The sequence below is a fragment of the Coturnix japonica genome, chromosome 1 (assembly GCF_054131305.1).
Source record: "Coturnix japonica strain WE chromosome 1, WE-NBRP24, whole genome shotgun sequence".
NCBI classification, from domain to species: Eukaryota; Metazoa; Chordata; class Aves; order Galliformes; family Phasianidae; genus Coturnix; species Coturnix japonica.
This window is the reverse complement of record NC_140663.1, coordinates 70,761,522-70,784,220: the sequence shown is the minus strand read 5'-3', so window position 1 is coordinate 70,784,220 and position 22,699 is coordinate 70,761,522. Positions and strand designations below refer to the sequence as shown.

Sequence of the window (22,699 nt, the reverse complement as noted above, 5' to 3'; positions counted from 1 at the left end):
CACAAAGCCAGGGATTATGAAGCTAGAACTTAGCTAAGAAAATGGCTTCAGTTTTTCTCTCTCCTGTTCCAGCTTCCTTATCCAGAATCTTCATTCACACTCAGTCCCCTCTTCTCTCTGGTACCTTGGTCTCAAGTGTTAAAATGACTGAAACCAGCAGAAAGAATATAGATATATAGAATATATATATAACTGTCCCATTCAAGTACAAAAACGTCTTACTTTAACACTACTTCTTAGACTAAATATTTTGTAAATGATATGCAGATATTTATTACAGGACAGTACTATAGATAAATGCCAATTCAAGGCTCAGACTAGGCTCCTCCTTTGATTTTATATATCTGGTTGCCCAAAGTCAGCTCTTGTTTAGAAGACAGATGAGAGAGCAGTGAGGCAGAAGTGGCAGCTTGAAGAAGAGATTTATGTTGCAAAGAAGATAAGAGATGACCTGAAAATGAATAGCTGGGTGGAACAATTTGCTGAGTTGAGCAAAACACCACAGGGAGTGATGTGCCTTGAAGGCAGGTTAGAGAGCCCCACCAAAAATCTAAACTTGCCACTGGCAGAGCAATAAAATCTATTGTCAGGTCCTTCCCTCCTCCTCCTCCACCCTACATTTCCAGTTCGTTGTTTCCAGCCTCAAGAAAAAAGAGCATTATGTGTCACTAATACTTCACAAGAACAGGAAAAATTCTAAGCGGAAAAAGGAAGGCACGGTTGTGCTATTTTTAGTGACAGAGAAGAAAGGAATAAAACGTAAACCTCAGAGCTCATCCTGGCTCCTCTGTGTCTCAAAGGCTTATTTGAATTGATACTGGGGCTCATTACTCTTAATACAGTCATGTTTAACATCGAAACCAAAGGATTGCACTTGAAATGAAGCAAGGACAATACACCACTTCCTCTCCTCAGGTACTGGTCTCTGGTTCTCTCCAGAAAGGCTGTTTCCCTTCTCCAGTTGCTGGAGAGATTCTGATAATAAGAACCAAATAGAGGGGAAGGGCATCTTTATTTTATGACTTCTGGTCTACTGCCTACAGTCAAAAGCAAGACTCTTACCTGTGTGTTCCCTGTGTTCCTTTGAATTTTGTTAGGTATGGTTTTTGGTTGCTTTTTTGTTTGTTTCTTTTGTGGGGGAAAGTTGTTTTTGTTTTGTTTTTAAATGACATAACCAGTGGTGCATCCACTACTTCTCTGATGGAAGAAAACATATCTTAATAGTGAACTTTAAATCATCTACTTCGGGCAATTTGAGCCAGACAAATTACTTTAACATCACACTGGGATCCTATAAATTATCTCCCAGGTATTACAAATACAGTGGAGTAACACCCCACCCCCCCTTCTTTTTTGTCATCATTAAACTAGTACTTTTTAATAACACAGAAAAAAATCCCTACAGTCGTATAATCATTTCTGTTGTTCTCTACCGAGCTCTCAGTTCACTAGTGCCCTAGCACAGAAGTTCAAATGTTCAAATGCAAATTGTGCGTGTGTATTTACATCTCTGCCACAAAGTCGGGGGTTGTCCAATTTAAACACCACAGGTTCAGAGGCATCAGAAAAATAGCATTGGGCTGATCTCCTATTATACGGGGAAAAAAAAAAAAAAAGAATAGCTTTTTCTCAAAATAATCCTCTAAAGGTTCATTTAAAAGAATTTTCTGAGGTTTTAGGGCAAGTTGCTGCTTAACACTCTGATTTTTGTCCCTACAATACTTTATAATACTGTACACTATAGTTTTGTATGTAGTATACTGCATACACTATCAGCCAAGAGAAGACAGGCATTAACAACTCAATTCTGATCCTTTAAATTAGAGTTGTTCAGCTGCTGCTTTAACAAAGAAGAAAAACATGCTTTAGCTTAATTCTTTCTTTCAAATAACTGAATATTTTATTTTCCCTCTGTTTCCAAAGACTAATTAATTTGCTTTACACCCTACCTTCACCTTGACAAACACACTTTCAGGAGTAATAAGGGTTTTAAAATAAAAAGTATGTAGGAAACAATGTTTAAATCCATCTCTCCAAGCAGTATGTACTTAGTCGTTGTTTTGGTTCTTGAGCTGCAGGAACCTGCAGCATTCAGAACAAATTCTAGTTCAGTAAAATTATCCATGAGAAACAAGCAATTGTCAACATGATTCATTCAGTCAACATTTGGAGGACTTTTAACTGGAACAAAGAGCACAACGTATGTGCATCATTCCCATAATGCTGTTGCAAAAAACGTCTTTTTGGTAAACAGCCTGAGGCCCTGAGCAAAATGATGCTGTAGAAAGGCACAAAAAGAAAACTAATTACTTTTCAGCACCCGACTCCCAGGTTTGTTTGTCCCAGCAGAGCACAACACTAAGTCACATGCAAACTACAGAAAATTCCCTTTGTCAAGTCCCTCTTTATCAGTTAGATCTGAACAGACCACTAATTTATACTTAGGTCAACACAATTTGTTATCAAGTTATGCTACGCTGCTAAGTCCCAAAGTATGTTTAAGGAGGTACTAGAGGAGAAGGCCAGTAAGGTACTTTCTGTGCTAGTAATTAATTGAACGTTCCTCAACAGAATTCCTGATACTGCAATGATGGCCCTTTTATGAACAACACATGCTGCAAGTGGGATTAGTAAAGTCACTGAAAAGTGAAAATGCCAGTTCATTTGCATTCCCATTGCTGCTGGCACTAGCTCAAGGCCTGCTGGCATTAGCATGGGAAGGGACTGTCTGGGAGAAAACTGCAAGAAAGCATCCCAATCTTGCTGTATTTCCAGCAGCAATTCTTCCTGGCTCAAAGCCCAGAAGTAATTGCAAGTATCTTCCTTAGTACAGAAAGTATTTCTGATTCTGTTTACTGAGATTAAATTGTGCTAAGCTATGAGTATAGGAACATTTGGAAGTTCATCTTTTATAAGCAGTCCAAAGCTTGAATCTCCAAACTGAATAACTCAAAACCTAACTAATAACTCAATTGAATAATCGAATAACTCAAAACCTGTCAATAAAACTCTGCAGTGATATCCTTTGTGACATTCCACCTTCTTAAAGAGTAATTAGGAGGAATAAACCGTTCCGCCAAGGAACCCTGGTTCCACTTGTAGATATCCTCAGGATCTGTGAGAACCTGTTATGTGATGCTTAGAGCCCCACACATGCATCTCCACCCCACACTGTGCCTCTGAAGTGGTCAATTGGGCCAAATGCAGTCATATCTTGTGTGTGTTTTATATTAAGTGGGAAAAAATAGTGTCATTTAGGGAGATTTGAAAGCTTTACAGAATTTGGAGGTACACCAGTATGACACATTTTACCTCTCAAAATCAAAAGCTTACTAAAACAGGGGAAAAAAAAAATGAAAGAAAAAAAATAGTAATCCTCTGTCTCTTCTTCTAAGGTTTAATTACACGATTTAAACATACAGAATATTTTCCACAGACATGACACAGAGAAAGGCTGCACTTATAAACTCCAGAATCAGCAGAGGAATCATTAACATGGTAAGCCTGGGGAAACAAAACAAAACAAAACAAAGACTGTCTGAAAATGAAGTCATGGATGCTTTGATCCACAGGTCTGGACAGGCAAGAATTTCCATCCTAAGGTGAATCAAGGCCTTAAGGATCTAACCTTCATTTGGAAGGCATCAGTTTTCAGACTGGAGAGGCTGACTTTATCCAGCAACTTCTCAAGTTCTAAGATAGCACTTTTATTCTTCTCATTAAGTGCAGTTGTGCATGTGCATGCACATGGGCACATGTATGTACATACGTGTGTACAAATGTGCACACGAAACAACTGAATAACCATTTTCTTGGCAAACAAGCCCTGAGTAGAAGAGTACAGAAGCTTCTGGAAGCACGGAAAACTGACAAGGTAAGGTTGGTTCCCAAGCTCTAATGCTGGTTCCCAAGCTCTAATGTAGTCTCCAGAGCTCCATCAAATATCAGCTCCCTTCCGCAGCATTAGCCTGCTCCAAGGATACTTTTCTCTTAGGACAAAACAGAGCATTTTGTATTATAAACAAACAAACAAAAACAATCTGCACACACACAAAGAACTATGCGCCAGTTCCTTCATAGGATAAAGTTTATCCTTCATAGGATAAACACTTCAAAAACAAAATACACATGCACAAAAACCGAATCCAAAATGTTAAAAGTAACTTAAAACATCAGTAGTGCATTTAAAAAATTCTGTTCCCAATGGCAGAAGAATACTTCATCAAAGCACAAGACATGCCTCTCAGGAGAAAGTGCTAGTGTAGTTCTTTTCTTTGTTAAATACAAGTGTAAACTGAACACAAAAGTGATATTACATAATGGCATCTTCTTACTCAGCAGATTTACTCCTCACATGTGGCTGACATGAGTAATTAAGAAGTTTTTATCCTTTTGGGAGTCTGCTTGCCTCGCTCAATTGCAAGCACTTAGCAGAAAGCTAGTTTTCTGCTGCACAGCATCTACAGAATTACTTGCTAAATTCTTTCAATTCATAATCTTACAAATACCCCAAAGTCCATGACACTGCCAAAGAGAACAAACATTGAGAGAAGAGGGATGTCTGGCACAAGTCTTGACAGAGAGAAGCTTGTTAATAAGGTTGTAAAGACTTGGAAACTTGTTGAATTTGTGGAGTTAGCAGCTAGAAAAGTATGTTAGCTGTATTGCTGTAAGGTGATATAAAGCTTCCTGACAGAACAGAGATATTCCTTTTTTAAGCAGTAAGACATAATAGTAACATAATATTAAAGAATGTTTAAGAAAAATATATTAAAGAATGTTCTGACAAAATTATAGCAGATTCCTCAGTTTCTTCCTAAACCTTAAACCAGCTTTTCTCTTCATAGAAAAGTCTTTCAGATTTCTGGAAGAAAAAAACCCAAAACAAAAAAGAACCTCATTATGTGTTTTTGAAAGAAAGTACCCTCTCTGGAATATTCTTCACAAATACTGTTCACAATAGTGCCCGTTGTGTATATATCGTTACCATTTTTGGTTCTTAAATCACAATCGTTTAGCTTGACGATTCACACCAGTTTCTACTTCCTGCATCTTCTATTGCAATAACCATATATAAAGATGGCAACAGAAATGAGAATTAAACCATGAAATGCTAATAGTATGCCAAAGGTTCTTTGCGCTGATTTTCAGTGACTTAAGGAGAACCTTTCCCACAGGAGCTACTAAGGGATCATACATGCCTAACAAGGAAAAGCAGGTTTTAGCAGGAGCAGACCTGTAGAGGGAAGCATTCCTGAGGCCAGGGGAAGAGCACGTGTTAAGTCTCAGAAATTCAAGGGAAGGATGAACTGGCCGCAAAGCAACACTTTCTTAATGGAGACACACAAGGTAAGAGGTGAGAAACCATAGCAATCTCATATGATTTTCATTCTCCATATGACATATGTAGTATCACAGGAGAGAAGAGGGAAGAGAGCTACACCTGAGCACAGTGAAATGTACACAGTGAATCTGTATAGGCTTTATGCCTATCTAAGACAATTATCTGACAGCTGAGGTATCAGCAATCTCATCAGACATGTATGCTGGAGGCCTACAGAAGCAGTGCATACTGGACAGTAATCTGCTGTCTCCTTAGGACCACTAATTTCCTTTCCCCAAAAAAGCATTTACACCATATCAGTGGGTCAGCCTACAAGTGAAATACAAAAGCTGAAAATGTGACAGCCTCAGGCAAAAGAAAAGAGAAGACATTCCTTAACTAATCCCCTCTAAAAACAGACTCTATAACCCAAGGTGTTCTTACTGCAGTTAATAGCTTGGAAGAGCTGAGGACCTCAGAACAAAGCAAGAGAGCAAGTCTTTCTGCATGGTTTCAGTGATTAGAGAGGAAATTCTGCTTCACACAAGCTCCAGTTCCTTGAAGCAGTGGTCTTCACTAGTAAACACACAGCCATACTTACTATTCTGTGTTCCTCTAAGAGTAAGTCAAATAAAAGAGAACTCAGAACAGAGGATAAGAACATCTAGGGATTATAGAAATATCCATACACGAGAAGGAACAAAAGTCTGCACGTGTAATTTGACTAAGAGCGCATACATGTAAAAGGTGATATGGGAATGGATGCAGTCACCTGTACACTGAAGCTGCAATGTGGGCTGAATTTAAGGAATTAAAATTCTAAAAAAGCCAAACCAAACCAAAACAACAACAACAAAAAACCCAGAACTTTTCTTTTTCAGCACAGAGATAAAGTAGCATCTAAGAAAAACTATTATTAGATTGATAAATATCTCTTCCTTCATTGGTCAGCTGTACTTTTTACTTCAAAACACTTTGGCATTGGAGTGATCTCAAACTGGGAATGAAGGAAGCCCTAAAAACAGTTATATGATCTTATGCTAATAGCTCAGGGCAGGTGGATCCGCTGTGACTAAACAAGAGATGCATCCAAATCCAGACTGCATTTTTACTATTAGCAACTACACTGCAAGGAAGAAGGGAAACTCTTGCATGCCCTCGCTGAGGCAGCATTTCTGTAAGTAACAAAAGGTTGCAAGTATTCTTTTCCCCTGACTTGACTTTGTGCCTTCCACTTACCCTCTTACTCTCCTTCCTTATCAATCTGCATGAGTTGATATCATTATTAATGGACAATACCCCTTGGGAGATATGCTTCACCATCTTGAATTTCTTATTTCTGTAACTTGTTGGAAAGGCAGGTGAAATGTAGTCCTCTATTCAACCAAATGAGTGTGGTAGCAGCAAATGAGACTTCACACTGTGAAATCATTTCAGTGGATCCACGAAAGGCAAATTCAAATTACCTAACACAGCAACAGTCCTTCCCACACCACTGTTTAATATGAGAAAAAGTGACTTTTCAGCATCTTGAAGAATAAAGTAGAATGGCTTTCCTCTGACACAAACATCCTACTGTCTCCCAAAGGAGTATTAAACAATGCTATCCACAGAAAAGGCCACAAAGCCTTCCCTATGTTGATCCACTATAACCAGGAATTTATATCAGTATAAATCTACCTCTGCCTCCCTGATTCAAAGTCTTCTAAGGCAGCATTTAATTATGGCTCTTAAACAAGACAGAGAAGGGGGAAAAGACCAGAGCAACAAAACCACACGGAATGAGACAAAACCAACCATGCGTGTTTGAAAAGTATCTGATTTTGATAGCACTTTCTGTGAGCAGAGCAACTGTGACATCATTTCATGCAGCTTTTCTCTCCTTGCCTGCACACGGCAACAGACACGAGAAATGAGCTTGGGGGAGGGTCTCACCGTGCACTCCGAGCCCCACTAACACAGCCTTTGATAATCAAATACCAGGAAGGGAGGGGAAAAAAAGCCGTACAATTTTAGGAGTTTGAATCCCATTCTTTAGTACCTCGTTTGTTCTCTCGCCCCACCCCTTTCCCCCCTCGAACGGCAGAGACCCGACGATACTCAAGACCGCGGCTCTCTTCCTCCGATCTCTTCCGACAGGCTCAACATCCTCCGCCGCTGGCCTGCTCGCCCGCCACAATGTCTTTGGTACGACTTCAGCAACATCCTTTTTGCACCCCAGAATTAACTCAAGCAGTTTTTCACAGAAAGCCCTTCCCACCAGATCTGTAAAGAGCGGCTTCCTGACAACAGAAAAGTTAGACAAAAGACCATTTTCACCGTGTAAATCACACCATCTCTCTGAGCCACTACTGGGTTGTTCCTGCTCCGCTCCCGCTGCCGCTTTGTCCCTGGGCCCCAGGCACAGCCGACAGATGTTTTCAAGAAGTCTAACACCTGCGAGCAGTCCCAATCCTTGCACCTTCTTCCTGACCCTCCTCTGCGAACATTTTCCCCCTCTCCCCGCGCACATTCCCTCTCTGTCTTTATCCTGCTTACCCGGAGCTGCTCTCCCTTTCTCCAAGATTCAGCCTCTCCTTCCCAACCCCCGCCCTCTCCTGGCTACTCCTGACGAGCCCCTCCTCCTCTCTCCGTGCTCTTCCCCCTCCAGCTGCCTTCCTTTGGGAAGGCCCGGTTTAGTGCAGTACGCGATTGTAAAGGGGGTCGGCGTATTCCGAGGTGGCGGCAGTCAGTACTGTCGCGGCTCCTGTGTACCGCTGACATCCCCAGTCCCCCCACACCCTGCCGCCATCTCGGACTCTCCCGAGTGTGCTCCTGTAGCCAGGGCTCCCGAGGGTGCTCAGCCACTCTCCGTTCATACTCGGGGAACCGGGTTCCATCCTCTATTCCTGCCGCGGTTGTTCATGGACCTCTCCTCGCCCCCTCCCCTCCCCTAACCCAGCGTCTTTCATAGACACCCCGGATAGGACCTCCCTCGACCGAGCCTCAGAACAGCGGGACTGGACTGGGCCTTTCCCGTTGCCCATCTTTTTGCAGTAATGCTTTCCTTGGAGATGCCAGATTGTGACAACTCTGCTGCTCAGTGTGGCTGCCAGCTTCATGCTGGATGATACACTGCAGCAGAACATAAGCAGCAGCATGAATTACTGATTCGTGGCTGGTCATTCAAGGCTTTGCTGAAATCAGTGTTGCAGTATAGCATCTGCTATTGTTCTATGGAACCCTTGCTTACAGTTACATGTATTTCCACACTATAATGAGTTTCTGAACGCTAAAGATCAAATTTCACACAGACCAAGTGCTTCCTTATTTCTAGATATTAAAAGCCTCCATCTGGCTTTAATTTCCAGCTGTGGCCTAAATAAATGGGTATACCCAATAATGGGCAGATCCCAATTGAGAACCTCATCTTCCAATATGGAAATAATGGACTGGAGGCAACTTTCTGTACCACTTTTGCCTCGTTTTAGTGCAAGAATATAAGCAAAAACCTGCCTATTCAGTCTGCGAATCACTTAAGTTTAAGACCTCTAAGGTCATCAGGTCCAACCATTAGATCACTGGGCTGAGTCTGGAAAAAGACTGCAGGACTAGGAACAGGGCAAAACCCGCAGTTTGTAACTAGAGTTACATTCACAGTGAGTTACAAAGTGGCAGAAAGTTAATAAGTGACAGTGAAAGTGTAGTCTGAACGAAAAATCTACAAAAATCAGAGCCTTACAATTTCACAGATACTTCTGTGATAACACAGGGTGGAATTCTGTGGTTCTTCAAAATATTCCTTTCACTTTGAAATATGGAGTAATTAAAATATTACATGCAATATGATGTCACACAATACAAGCAATTATGCAAATCATTTTCTTAAGTATAAAACGCTGGGATGCATACAAAAGCACTTTGGCCACCCCACTGAACTGAAAAAGAAAGAGATTCTGCTTAGAAAGGATACTGTCTGAAGACAGTGTCACATCTCTCCATTCAGAAAGCTAGGGAGTTTCCACACTTTGCAGTCTTTTCCAGCAGTTTCACATATGGTACAATATGTGTAAGTACCTACATCATCATAGATGGTATAGTTTCTCCGGGGTGGGGGGATGGTATTTGAAAGAAGAATCAGGGTGCTCAAAAAGCATATGAGGATGTCAATAGCAAGAGTAAGGCCAAGGAAAATCTTCTGTTATTACTGAATGAGGCAGGGAACGTTATCACTAAGGATGAGAAAAAAGCTGAAGTCACCAATGCTTTCTTTGCTTCTGTCTTTTATAGACAGGCCAGTTATCCGCAGGCTACTCAGCCCCCTGAGATGGAAGACAGTGATGGCGAGGTAAATAAACTCCAACAATTCAAGAGAAAACAGTTAGTGGCCTTCTACTGTATCTAGACCATCCCAATTCTATGGGACCAGATGGAATCCAAGCCACTTTCCACCATCCAGTGGTCCTGGTCAACTGGAGAGATCACAGATGATGCTTGCTAAAGTGATACCCATCTACAAGAACGGTCTGAAAGAGGATCCAGGAAATTACCAGCCTGTCAGCCTGACCTCTGTATTGTGGAAGGTCATGGAGAGTATCATCTTGAGTGTGATTATGAGGTATGTGCAGGACAACCAGGGGATCAGGCTTAGCCTAGATGTGTTTATGAAAGGCAGGTCATATTTGTTCAAATTGATCTCCTTCTGTGACCAGGTAACCTGCCTGGTAGATGAGAGAAAGTCTGTGGGTATAATCTACCAGGATTTAACTCTGTTCCCCACAGTATTCTCCTGCAGAAGCTGGAAGTCCATGGCTTGAGCCATGTACTCCTCATTGGGCAAACAACTATATGGATGGCTAGGCCTAGAGAGTGGTGATGAGTAGAGTTAAATTCAGCTGGCAATTGGTCACTAGTGGTGTTTCTCAGAGATCACAACTGGGGCTGACTCTGCTTAATCTTTATCGATAATTTAGATGAGAGGATTGAGTGCACCCTCAGTAAGTTTATAGATGTCAACAAACTGGGAGGAAGCGTTGATCTGAGATCTAGATAGGCTGAACCAATGTGCAGCCAGTTGTATAAGCTTTAACAAGACCAAGTGCTAGGTCCTGCATCTTGGTCACAACCAACCCATGAACATTTGGGTCAGAGTGGCTAGCAAGCAGCATGGAGGAAAATAATCTGGTGTTGTTATAGTTGACAGTCAGCTAAACATGAGCCAGCAGTGTTCTCAGGTAGCCAAGAAGGCCAATGGCATCTTGGTTGCCATCAGAAATAATGCAGTCAGCATGACCAGGGAGGTGATCATCCTCCTGTACTTAGCTATAGTGAGGCCACACCTTGAGTACCTTGAGTACTGTGTTCAGTTTTGGGCCTTTCATTACAAGAGAGATGTTGAGGCCCTGGAGCATGCTGAGAGGAGGGCAATGAACTACTTTGTTCAATAAGCACAAAAACACTTTCTCCCCTTTACAGTAGTGGAATATTCCTTCCCTCCCCCCTCTCTCCCCACCTTTCCCCCAGCCAACTTCTTGTGAAAGGAAAGCCAAGCATGAAAAAGCTCTGAGTGGTGAAGTCTGAGCAAAGATTCCTGTGCACATAAGTTTTGACTGATAGAGATATATGATAATGATAAGAAATCTTTGGAGAGTAACAATACTGATAATCGTGTGAATAATCAGACATTCATTTTATGGACATATAATCCCACAAAATATCCAGACATAAATATCCAGACAGAAAAGCAGATCTCGTAAAATCTAAAACAAAATAAGAAGACACACTTCTTAAAACAATGGTCAGAATAAAAAATCACATTCCATCTCAAAATAATTTCCTCACTGCGCAAAACATGTTGAATCCTGAAGAGAAAAGAGATGGAATGTGTGGGGCAGATCTCATTAGCCAAAGGGAAATAAAAAAGACCCTTGTGAATAGCTGAGAAAGATAAAAGGGAGGGGTGACTCTAAGACATGGGGAATTGATTTTCAAAAGAAAAAGGGAGAAAAAGGAGAGTGAGAGAGGTGGAAGACAGAGACAGAGAAAGCAACATAAACACAGAGCAATCATGAAAGACAGGGAGAGAAATGGAAGCAGTGAGGAGAGGTAGGAGCTGGGAAAGCAAATAGGAGCGCAGGCAGTGGAAGGAGTAAGAAGGGTACATAAGAAAGTATACTTTATAAGCAGCTTTGAAGCAAAACTATTTGCAGTGGGTAAGTTCTGTTTCAAGAGGGCTGTTTACAGAGGCAGAATTCTCAGAATTTTAAAATACCTCAATTTTCCTTCACATATTTCTACAGATCTGATTTGGTAGGTGTAAATTTAAACCTTATACTCTTCTGGATATCATATATTTACGACCTTGTTTTGTTTGTTGCTTTGTTTGGTGATGCACAGATATACTTCCTCCTTAAGAAGGCCCAGTGTAGAAAGAAGGGAAACTTACAGAAAATAAATAGTACTCAAGTAGAAAAATTAGAGAAGCTCAGAAGTATAAAAAGACTGCAAGGCAGACCAAGCTGGAATGTATAAGTAAAGAAGCTGCAGCTTTGGAATCATACTGGCTCTTGGTAGCCATTAGTAATCAGGCATTAATTTCTATATATTTTATATTTTTATCACAAACAATGAGATTTTCTATGAACAAGGAGACTTCTTAGGGATTTCAGTTTTCCCTTGAAAGGAGTGGAATGTTTCTGCTTACAGAGCAAACGTTCTCTGCTTTGATCCTTCTCTACTGCCACCCATTTATGCCTAGAGCATTTTTTCCTGAACTTCAATGGCAGTGAAGTTAAACTGATGATGGAGAGAAAAAACAACAATCTACTTTAGCTAAATGTGCGTGTGCTTGGTTTTTATTACTATTGTTGTTAAGTAAATATATCTGTCTCAAAGCTGAAGAAAGAGCTAGACTCATGCCCATCCACTGAGACCTAGTGGTTGGTTATACAATCAGCCTAGTTCCATGCTAGGGCTGGGTACTTTGGGTATACTTATTTAGTTCTGTATAGATTTTCAGTCCAGCTGGGTGAGTTCATTACTGCCTGCTGGATTTTTACCTGAATGCCTAGACCTAGTAAATTAATTTCAAGTTCATAAGGACATGAGACTCTGCAGGGATTCTGAAGCTGCAAACAGAGGAAAATTAAATAAGTAAAAAGCCAGACAGATATGGCTCAGGAATAGGAACATGCAGTTGTGTGACAGATCTGTCTATCTATCTACCTATCTATATATCCATCTATCTATCTGTCTGTCTGTCTGTCTATCTATCTATCTATCTATATATCCATCTATCTGTCTGTCTGTCTATCTATCTATCTATCTATCTATCTATCTATCTATCTATCTATCTATCTATCTGTTTATCTATCTATCCGTCTTTCCGTCCGTCTGTCTGTCTGTCTATAGCTTGTGCATGCTGTAACTACAACCTCATGTCATGGTTTTGCGATGTTTGTTATCAGTATTTCACATCATAGCATCATGCAGTGCACTGGGAGTGAAAAAAGTTAAAGGTCCAGTACTGTGGGTGGTCAGTGTTTCTGGGTACTTGGTTCTCAGAAGAGAAAAACTACATATCTCCAGACTTCACAGTTCCATTTCCATTTTCCACTTAGAGGGAAAAATAAAACTGCTGGTGAGTCACAATATCACCCTTCTTCTACTTCTCATCTCTGTGGTGTGTGCTCCATAGCCATCTTGCCTGCAGCATTAGAGTAAGACCTTTAGTTTTGGACACTTTCTCTCATTCATTTGATTTACTAGCTTCAATTCCAATAATATTGTACTATATTGTGTTATCTCACATTCCACTATCATATTTAGTATATTAGTGTATTTTTTGGTGTGTCTGCATACTGTCTGCATCTCTTTCCCCACTTTCTATATTTACTTTTCATCTTGTTTTACTCTTTCACTCCTTGTAGTAGCTGTTGCCTATTATTGTCTTATCTATAACACATAGATGCTTGTTGGCACTGTTTGGATTTTAGGCTCATCTCCCTACCTTTTCTTGTTTTTCCCTTCCCCCTCTCCTGGGGTGTAGGTCTCCGCTCCTTTAGTCACGGAATTAGGCCAGACTGGGCTGAACCGTGACAATTTATGAATTCCCTAGAATATGTGAATGTATAATTATATGTTTTAAGAGGTATTTATTGCAGCCACAGTCTTCACTGTATTCTATCAAGCATTTGAGATTAGCCTTTTCTATCTGCTGGTCCATGTTGATACACGTTTCTTAGTTTAACCAGATTTAGTTTTGTTTTCCCTTTGGAGGTGTGTGGTGTCCCTGATTCTTGGCCAAGCATGAGATTTCTAATTACTGCTGAATTTCTGAAGTATAGGGACTACAATTTCTGGTTGAAATAGCATAAACAAAGTTTGTAAGTATTCCATACTTACAGCAGATCTGTGCTCAATTCAGGTGGTTGTTAGTAATATGAAGAATTACTCCAGAAGGCTGCCTAAGGTATCTAAATGCTCTGTTTTCTGCTACATGCTTATGCTCAAGCAGAACAAATGGAAAAAGAGATATGCAGATGGATGGGAAAATTGCTTTTCTTAAATGTGCTGGGATTTAACCAAAATTGCCCAGTTGAAAGTCTTATAACATAAAACATTTTCTTGGAAGCCCAGTTAAAAATAAGGAAAATAAATTACTAGAGTTGAGAGGCTGAGAAGAGGAGGCTTAACACTCTCAAGAAGCTGAAGGGTCAATAGAATTGATGTTCTGTAAGAGAACGTACCAAATTACTACTCTTCTTTGGATCCCTAACTAGGTAGCTTTTACAAACCTATGTCCAGAAACTGCTGAAATTTCTTTGTTTGTTAAATCTTCTAAACAATGGGGAGAAAAATCATCCAGTTTTAACCAAAGTATAAATGGAAAACAACAACAACAGCAACAGCAACAAATCTCATATAGCAGTAAGTACTATTGCTGCACTACTGCTGAAGTTGTGTAGGAGGCAGCAGCAGGAATGAACAACCAACTCTGTTCATCATGCTGGGGGAATTATCTATCATAATCTTATCAGATCTCTTGCTTATCTTCCCAAGTGCTTGCTAAAGGAGTCCAGGTTTTAAGTAGAAAGAACACAGGTCTGTGATAAAAGATAGGAAAAACAATGAAAGACAAACTTGGAGAAGGGAGAATGTGTGGATCACTCCAAAAGTAATACCTCCATGGAAACTACAACAGCACAAAAGAGCACAATAACGGCTTGTTAGGGCAAATTCTCAGCAACAAAACACTATTTTTTAACATGTTCACCAATACTAGCTATGCATTTTTATCTGTGATGACAAGAGCCTGCATGCTGTGCTCATTAAAATCTGCACCAGCTGTACATGGCCGTCTGGATAGTGGCTTGTTTTCCATGTCACTGTTGCCACTGCTGAAACACTCCACCCATCACTTCATTTTACTGTCATCCACTGTTAGGTCTCCAGAAACACTCAACAAGCTTCAATGAATGTAAATAAGTGCAGCTTTTTCATCATGGAGGTATTCAATAACACACCTTTGTTTCATATGCACTTTCATGTCAGACACCATTTTGTGTCTGCTGCTATCTGTTGCACGGCGACAAAATGTAATGGAATATTGATGGGAAGGTTCAAAATTTGTGGCTGTACCACAGATATCTGCCTCTGATATCGTGGATCAAAATAATAAAGTATGAAGCACTACTTTCAGCTCAGCCCTCATACTTTGGAGTTAGGTCTCAAGGAAAATAATGTGAAACAGAATTGTTTGAGAACAGGTAATATGTATATATATATTAAGCCTGTATTTCAGAAAGGCTAAAGATAATACCTGGAAGGTCTAAAATTTTCCTGTTCCTTCAAAAGACCTTTCCAGTTCCTTCAAGTAGACTTGAATGTGGCTGTAAAATCACACAAAACACGTAACTTAAGCCTTGCTTTCTAAAATCGTGCTTTGTGTATAGGACATGGCTTTGGTTTCTGTAACCTAACAGTGCCACCCAGTGGAAACAAGAGACATTGCTCCTTAGCATCTAAGCACGCCAAAGAACGATGAAACATGAGAAATGGGTGACACAATTCAGTGTCCTCCCGTTGATGCTTCAGATGAGCATCACTTATTGGAAGGAGCAGTATAAGCACGTTATGTACAAATTTTACTTATTTTTCTTTTAGTAATTTCGTAGAAAAAGAAAACTCTTCCTAAAATTATGCCGTAGCACTGCACATATCAGGCTAGCATTATTTCCTTTAACCAGCTGAGTCCGGTGGAGAAAGCATTATGAGACTCCCTTCTATGTTCCTCCAGAATTCTATGTGGCTATGATAAATCATTAACTACTTTGCTTTTCCATGTGGCAGAAAGTGTCCTGATGCAATGGGTGCTCTCTATTTTAAGTGAGCATTATCCTAGCAAGAAAATGTGATGGTGCAATGGTGCAATATGGTTTAAATTTTGAGTGGTCCTACATGGAACCGAGAGTTGAACTCAATGATCTCTTCCTGCTTGGGATATCCTCTGATTCTGTGAAACATTAAAACATTATGATGATGTTAGCATTTGGCCTTTTGAGCTAAGCAGTGTACAGATTCACAGAATCACAGAATCACGGAATTGTAGGGGTTGGAAGGGACCTCTAGAGATCATCAAGTCCAACCCCCCTGCCAAAGAAGGTTCCCTACACCATGTCACACAGGTAGGTGTCCAGGCGGGTCTTGAATATCTCCAGAGAAGGAGACTCCACCACCTCCCTGGGCAGCCTGTTCCAGTGCTCCGTCACCCTCACTGTAAAGAAGTTCTTCCACACATTCGTGCGGAACTTCCTATGCTGTAGTTTCATCCCATTGATTACTAGATTACTAGAGGAAGGTGTGAAGAACTCTAGACTAAGGACTTCAAAAACCATGAGATCTAAGACTAGAAATCCAATCAGTTATATGTCTCTGCCATTTAATCTAAAGCTCTCAGTTAATGCTGGAAACAGCATATTTTTCCTCTTCTGTCATAAACAAATGACAGCTGGTTTCTACCCCTAAATCCAGTATGATAGCAGAGATATCTGCTTTAAACAGCAACAACAACCAAAAATATATGAGTTGTGTAAGAGAGCAAGGTGATGTTGAGTTCTAAAAACAAAAAGCGGGATGAAGTGTACTGCTTTGAGTGTGAAACATTTTTATTCAAGAGAGCTGTAGTACAGCTCCGTATCTGAGATATGAGAGCCTACTTGAAGTTAAAAAGTGCCACTATAGCACTTAGTAAACTGGGTACTGAGCTAGTGAGTGTTTTGTTTTTTCCAGGTTTCACATGAAAAAACACAAAATATCTCAATTTGTAAATGTAAGTTTTTATTTTGTTTGTTTATATAAATGCTCTTATGATAGTGATTAAAAATTCGCTTCTATAAACATATAGTGCAGAGGGACAATGGAACATGGGGAACCACAGTGAACCTTATTACACATCAGAGTGATCTTATTTGGCTGCTGCTTACAAGGGAGTGGCTAAAAAACCATCCAGAAAGGCATTCAGATGAATAAATAAGTTCTTTAGATCACTTTGTAGACTGAGGAGTGTTGTAACCTAAATGGCTGTGAGACTTATTTTGTTATGCATCAAGGACAGTACAAAATTTAGACACCATCACTGGACATAAACTGTGCAATCTGTCCTAAAATAAACGGAAATTAAATAATTGTCTCTTCTTTGTAGGAATGAAAAGAACTTTGAAACCTTCCATCAGTAGTAGGCGAAAAATATATCACATTGGGGAAGACATATCAAACCTATCTAAGCTATGAAGGAGCCGTGAAGTGAATGAGTCATACACCCTTATATATATATATATCACTTATTTGGACAGATTCTTAATATCAGTTCTGAGATTTATCCTACAGTTAAAACAAACTGTATTTTTGAGTCAAGGTCTTTGGAAATTCAGTCACAAGTTTAAATATACTTCTGTCTGATATTGCAATATTCCCTGCTCCTTTTCCATGTAGTTCTGCCCATGCAAAAAAAAAGTAGGAAATATGGCAAATAAATCTTAAAAGGATCACTGTAAACATTCATTCATTCCACCAGATGGTATCCTTTCACAAAAAAAAAAAAAAAAAAAAAAAGAAAATATTTTTGATAGCACAGATGATAGGATATTTAATTTTGGCATTAGTCTCTGGGGCCTCATTTTACAGCTATAGATGGTGAACATGACTGCCATGATTACTCTGCTATGCATCCAAGATACCAAGGTTGGACTGTGATCAGTTTTCTTAACACAGGTTATAAGACTGTTAGAGGCTGCTGTGTCACACAGATATGGAAGTTGGGCTTACAATGAGTACTGATAATGCCAGGACAACTAATGGAAAAGAAGATGTCAGATGTTTGCTTCAAGAACAATCTAAATTTCTTTCATTTTTACTGTGTGCTTAGGCTGCTACTAGATCCATACGTAGCAATCTGCAAGCAAGATTGTGGTTGCTGTCTCTGGTAAGTGAAGCATATGTATCTAATTTGCACGCAAAATAGCTATTTTTAGATCCTATACTGCACTTGGTATTCTCTGGATCTTGAAAATACATTTTTCTACTCCCTTAAATCCATTAGAATCTGTAGGAAGATGGCAAAAAAACAGTCTTAAATTGGTTACACTAAAATACTTTGATTTGATTCTGGAAAGAAAATATCAGAAAATAAAATATACAAGTTAAAATGAAAAGGCAGTTTTAACGTTTGATACTGTCCTGTCTGATAGACTATTTTCCATCTGAGTCAATTTGAAACTTTCTGTACATTTTCAACTCAAAAAAAAAAAAAAAAAAAAAAAAGTTTGTTTGAAATTTCACACAGGAAGAAGCTTGGTTTTCAGCACAGATCTGGCTGATGCAGAGATCATTGCTATTGGTTTAAGGGAAATGGAAACAGAACTACATAAATAAATCCCTCACCAGAGCATGCTCTTTGACTTCTGAGGCAGCAATGAGAATGCGGACAGTTTGGTGCATGGTCTTGTACTTCTTTGGAGCGAGTAAGGCACCAGTTGAGACTTCATGCCTGTTCTGCTGAGGGGAGAATGTAGTCTGCCTTTTTAACTGAGTTTCTTTTGCTTTGTCTCACAGGAGCTGAGATAACCCAAACCTCAAGTCTGGTGCTGAAAGAAGATGAGAATGCTACTCTGAGATGCAGTCAAAATGATAATCACTATAATATGTACTGGTATCTACAGCAGGCAGGGAAGGGTCTGCAATCAATCTATTATTCAACTGGAGTAAATCAGGAATTTAAAGGTGATGTTCACACTGGATACGAGGCTAAGCGGTTAAGCCAAGGAGAGTTTCATTTGAATATCATGTCTGTAAAGAAGAACCATTCAGCTGTCTATTTCTGTGCCTCCAGTTTGAACACAACACTTCAAAGTCACTTGCTTTCTGTACATAAACTCCTCCTCTCTAGTACCCTCCCTCAGAAGGGAGTAGCTCTCAGCGCAGGATGCTGAAATGTAGGCCAATCACAAATCATAGGCTGCTGAGGAACTGGACCAAGGGATGTCAAGCAGGTTCCATTTAATTGCTGAATTCCTTTTTTCTGATCAGCTGTTGATCCTTTATCTCGTCATAACAATAATTAAAAATTGTTAATCAAATCCAGACATAAAATAAAGGAAATGGAAAAACATCACCAAATTAGTGTCCAACAGGCCATTTTCTTCCCTGATTCAGAACAGTTAATTGATGTATTTGTGTGTGTAAAAGTCAGAACTACTTTGGAGACAGAGACTTGCTTATATGCTCTCATACCACTGGGAGTATTATCAAGCAATCAAGACCACAGTTCTATTTACGATGTTTGGAAAGGTTATTTTAATGTCAAGAACTTTAATAGATCTAGAGACACTAAAAGCAGTGAGAGAACTGAAGAAAAGATGACAAGAAGAAGCTAAATAGAACTGATATGTTACAGATTGGATATTACAGTCTTGATAAGTTATATGTGTATGGTGGACAGAAAGAGTAAAGGGATGTGGCATAAAGTAGTATGCAATCTAAAATGACATCATGTTCAAGGAAAACATGGATTTATTTTTATTCAGAATTTTTTTTTTTTTTCCACCATGCAGCTTACTTCTGCATGATGAATGTTTTACATGCGCTATATCCATCTGTTTATACCTTTTCCACAGCCTGATAAGCTGTAAGATAATCTGCGTTCCTTTAGTTTACCCGTTCCATCCATGGATGAGTTAGGAGTACATCTCAGGCAACTGTGTGGTGTTTATTCTTGCAAGTACTCAAGGTTCTCTTTGATTTTGAGCTAAGTTTGAAGACAAGGAAGTAGATGGAGGAACATGCAGGATGTAAATGTAATTTTATTTACTTTATGTTTTCTTCCTGATGGAGTGTTTCGTACATGCACAAAGAATATTAGGTCTCTCACACATGAATACCTACCAGTGTCTTTCTAGTTAAAGATCCTAAAGCAGAGCCCCTCTCTCTGTGTCCTTACTGCTGTTGAGGTGTATGCATTCAATGACAAATCCCTAAATTTTTACAAGAAAGTACCAAACAAAGTCCTTAACATTCATAGAATCATAGAATGGTTTGGGTTGCAAGGGATCTATTAGGGAGACAAAACATTGTATGTTAACACAGTGAAAGTTGGACTGAAATGGCACATTTTTGCTAGCAACAATGTCATCGTGGCAGCTGTGAAACATTTGTTTACCTCTGCTGGTGCAGATTTATATGAGCACAGCAAGCAAACTCTTTTTCATCATGGTGAAAATGCATAGCTGATGGTGGTGGCTGTGCTGGAAAAATGGTGTTTTGTAGCTGAGTTATTGATATTGTGCTTTTTGTATCTGTTGTAATTTCCATGGAAATAAATAGCTGGCATTACTTTCAGTGCAACCTACGTGGAATGCAGCCATTAAATAAATACAGACACAGGATCCACATTCTGATGTTATTCTTGTATAAATTTGAATTTTGTGAAATTATACTGTAAGTGCTGTAGGACAAGTGATTATCTGTCAACTGTCACAATGTGGTTTTGGAAGATACATCTCAAAACTATATATCTTCTTTCCACATACCCCAGCTTACCCTGCCTCAGTCCCAGTAGAGGAGAAACATCTGCAAATGGGAGAGAGTTCAGCTGAACACCACTAAAATGATTAGGGAGCTAGAGAAGAAGATATGCTCAGGGAATGAGAAGTTATGCTTAGGCAGTTAATTTTGTTCAGCTTAGAGAAGAGCAGACTAAAGGGTAGCTAACTGTGCGAACCTAACATGAGCGGAATTAAGTTTTAGAGGGATGAAGTGAAAGGGCAGCAAGAGAAACTCATTAGACATGAGGAAAAAGTATTTCCCCTTGATGGTGCTTTCGCACTGGAAGAAGTTTCTAAGAGAGTTCATCATCAAATCTCTGTCCTTGATGATATTCAGAATTCACCTGGACAAAGCCTTGAGGAACATGATATAGCGTTTGAATTAGATCTGTTTTGAGAACTTGTATTGAGACTTTTTCTGTAGTCTTTTTCCATCAAAATTTTCATCAAATTTATCTTGTTTTGTTGTTTTGAGACACCTAGAAACCAGCTTTTTTGGTTTTTTATTTTAATTTTTTTTTTTAAAGCAGGTCAGCAACCCCCTACAAGTCTTTGGTTTTTTTTGTTTTGTTGCACAACAGGAACAGCAGCTGTGCATGCTAAAGCCATCTGCAGACTTCAACAACAAGATTGTGTGATAACAAGACAAAAAACCCCACTGGCTTTCATAAGACCCATATATGTTTCTATTTCTGTTCAACTATAATATGGTGAACTGACAGCTGCTCCCTTATGCCTCATCCTGTGAGGTTGGGGTGTTGCTGTTGTAAGAGAGGCCCAATGAGTTATCAAAGGATCTTTCTGAGTAAATGTCAAACCACATCCTGTTTTTGCTACAGCTCAACTGCTGTTCACTTAAAGAGGTTTTCAAGCTCATTTAGGCACACCATCTACTCTGAGGAGATGGACTTGAGTGTGTAGGTTGATGAAAAACTCAACGTGAACTGGCAACATGTGTTTGCACCCCAGAAAACCGAAAACCGACCATATTCTGAGTTGTTTCAGAAGAATTATAGTCAGCAGGTTGAGGGAGGTGATTCTTCTCCACTACTCCATTCCTGCGAGACCCCACTTAGAATATTGCATCCAGATCTGGGGCCCCCAGCATAAAAGGAAGATAATAATGTTGTCCCCAGAGGAGGGCCACAAAAATTATCGGAGGGCTGGAGCACCGAACCTATAGACAGGCTGAGGGAGGTGGGCTTTTTTAGCCTGGAGAGGAGGAGGCACCTGGGAGACTTCATAGTGGCCTTCTGATACTTGAAGAGAGACTATAAACAGGAAGGAAACTGACTTTTTACACTGTCTGACAGTGATGGGACAAAGGGTGATGGTTTTAAACTAAAAGAGGGGAGATTTAGATTAGATATTAGATTTAGATTAGTTATCAAGAAACTCTTTACTATGAAGCCAGTAGGGTACTGGAACATGTTGTTCAAAGAAGTTGTGGGTTACCTATCCCTGGAACTATTCAACTCCAAGTTGAACAAGACTTTGAGATTTGAAAGTACCCCTGCCCATGAAAGACGGGCATCAGAACTATGCAACCTCTAAGGTTTTCCAACACAAAACCTTCTGCGATGATCCTGATGCATTATTTTCTGATGAGGCCTTCAGAGTTATTTCCCCTGGATATATTTTCTCCTAGAAGATCCTGGCTATTCCCTCAGGATCTCTTTGTCTCCTATACCTTTTGCCTTGCTTTTATTTTCACAATTGTTCTGCTTCCAAAATTCCACTGGTATTCCTATATATTGGACTGCACTACTCCTGTCTCTATTTAGGATGTATCTCTCTTTGTTTTCCATTTATTTCCAAGTGAGTTGCTTCTGAATCACTAATTATGTAAGCTGTGCCACAAGCTAATATTGTAATGAGATGCAAAGTGGATGAAAGATCTCCAGAGGCACTTTCAGGTATTAATAATCTCTTGTATTTACTGTTCATTCTTCACAATAATCTCTTTGACATGTATTTCCCATTTAAGCTTGACACCTGCAGCTCTTCCCAGTTGTCATTGTAGTCACCTCTTCTCTCTTCTGTCTTTCATTTTAAAAACAATAAAGGTGATTTAACTTTAACTCCCCTGCCCCACCACCCTTCTCCCCTTTTCTTCCTCCCACTTCCCTTCTCCCCTCACCCTTCCTTCCCCTCTACTTCTCCATCCTCATTCACTTCTCTCTCCCTGCCCCCTTTACCTCCCTCTTCTCCCTTCTTCTTCCTCTCCCTCCCTCCCTCCCTCCCCCTCTGCCTTCTCTTTTTCCTCCCTGCATCCTCCCCCTCTCCCTTCACATAATGA

The 22,699-nt window shown here is 39.8% G+C and overlaps 1 protein-coding gene across 8 annotated transcripts in view; it reads right to left on the bottom strand.

The window, feature by feature from the left end:
* The window catches only part of LOC107319201 (ephrin type-B receptor 5), a 45,645-nt gene extending 37,748 nt beyond the window's left edge, over positions 1–7,897 (bottom strand). For 6 of the 8 annotated variants that reach the window (XR_014936846.1, XR_014936845.1, XM_085523029.1 and 3 more), the window contains exon 1: positions 7,862–7,897. The gene's annotated coding sequence lies outside the window, so the exon portion shown is untranslated. Of the gene's footprint in view, positions 1–7,642 lie in introns of all 8 variants that reach the window. The other 2 variants (XM_015873886.3, XM_085523054.1) reach the window with 1 other exon arrangement.
* Between the last annotated feature and the right edge of the window lie 14,802 nt (positions 7,898–22,699).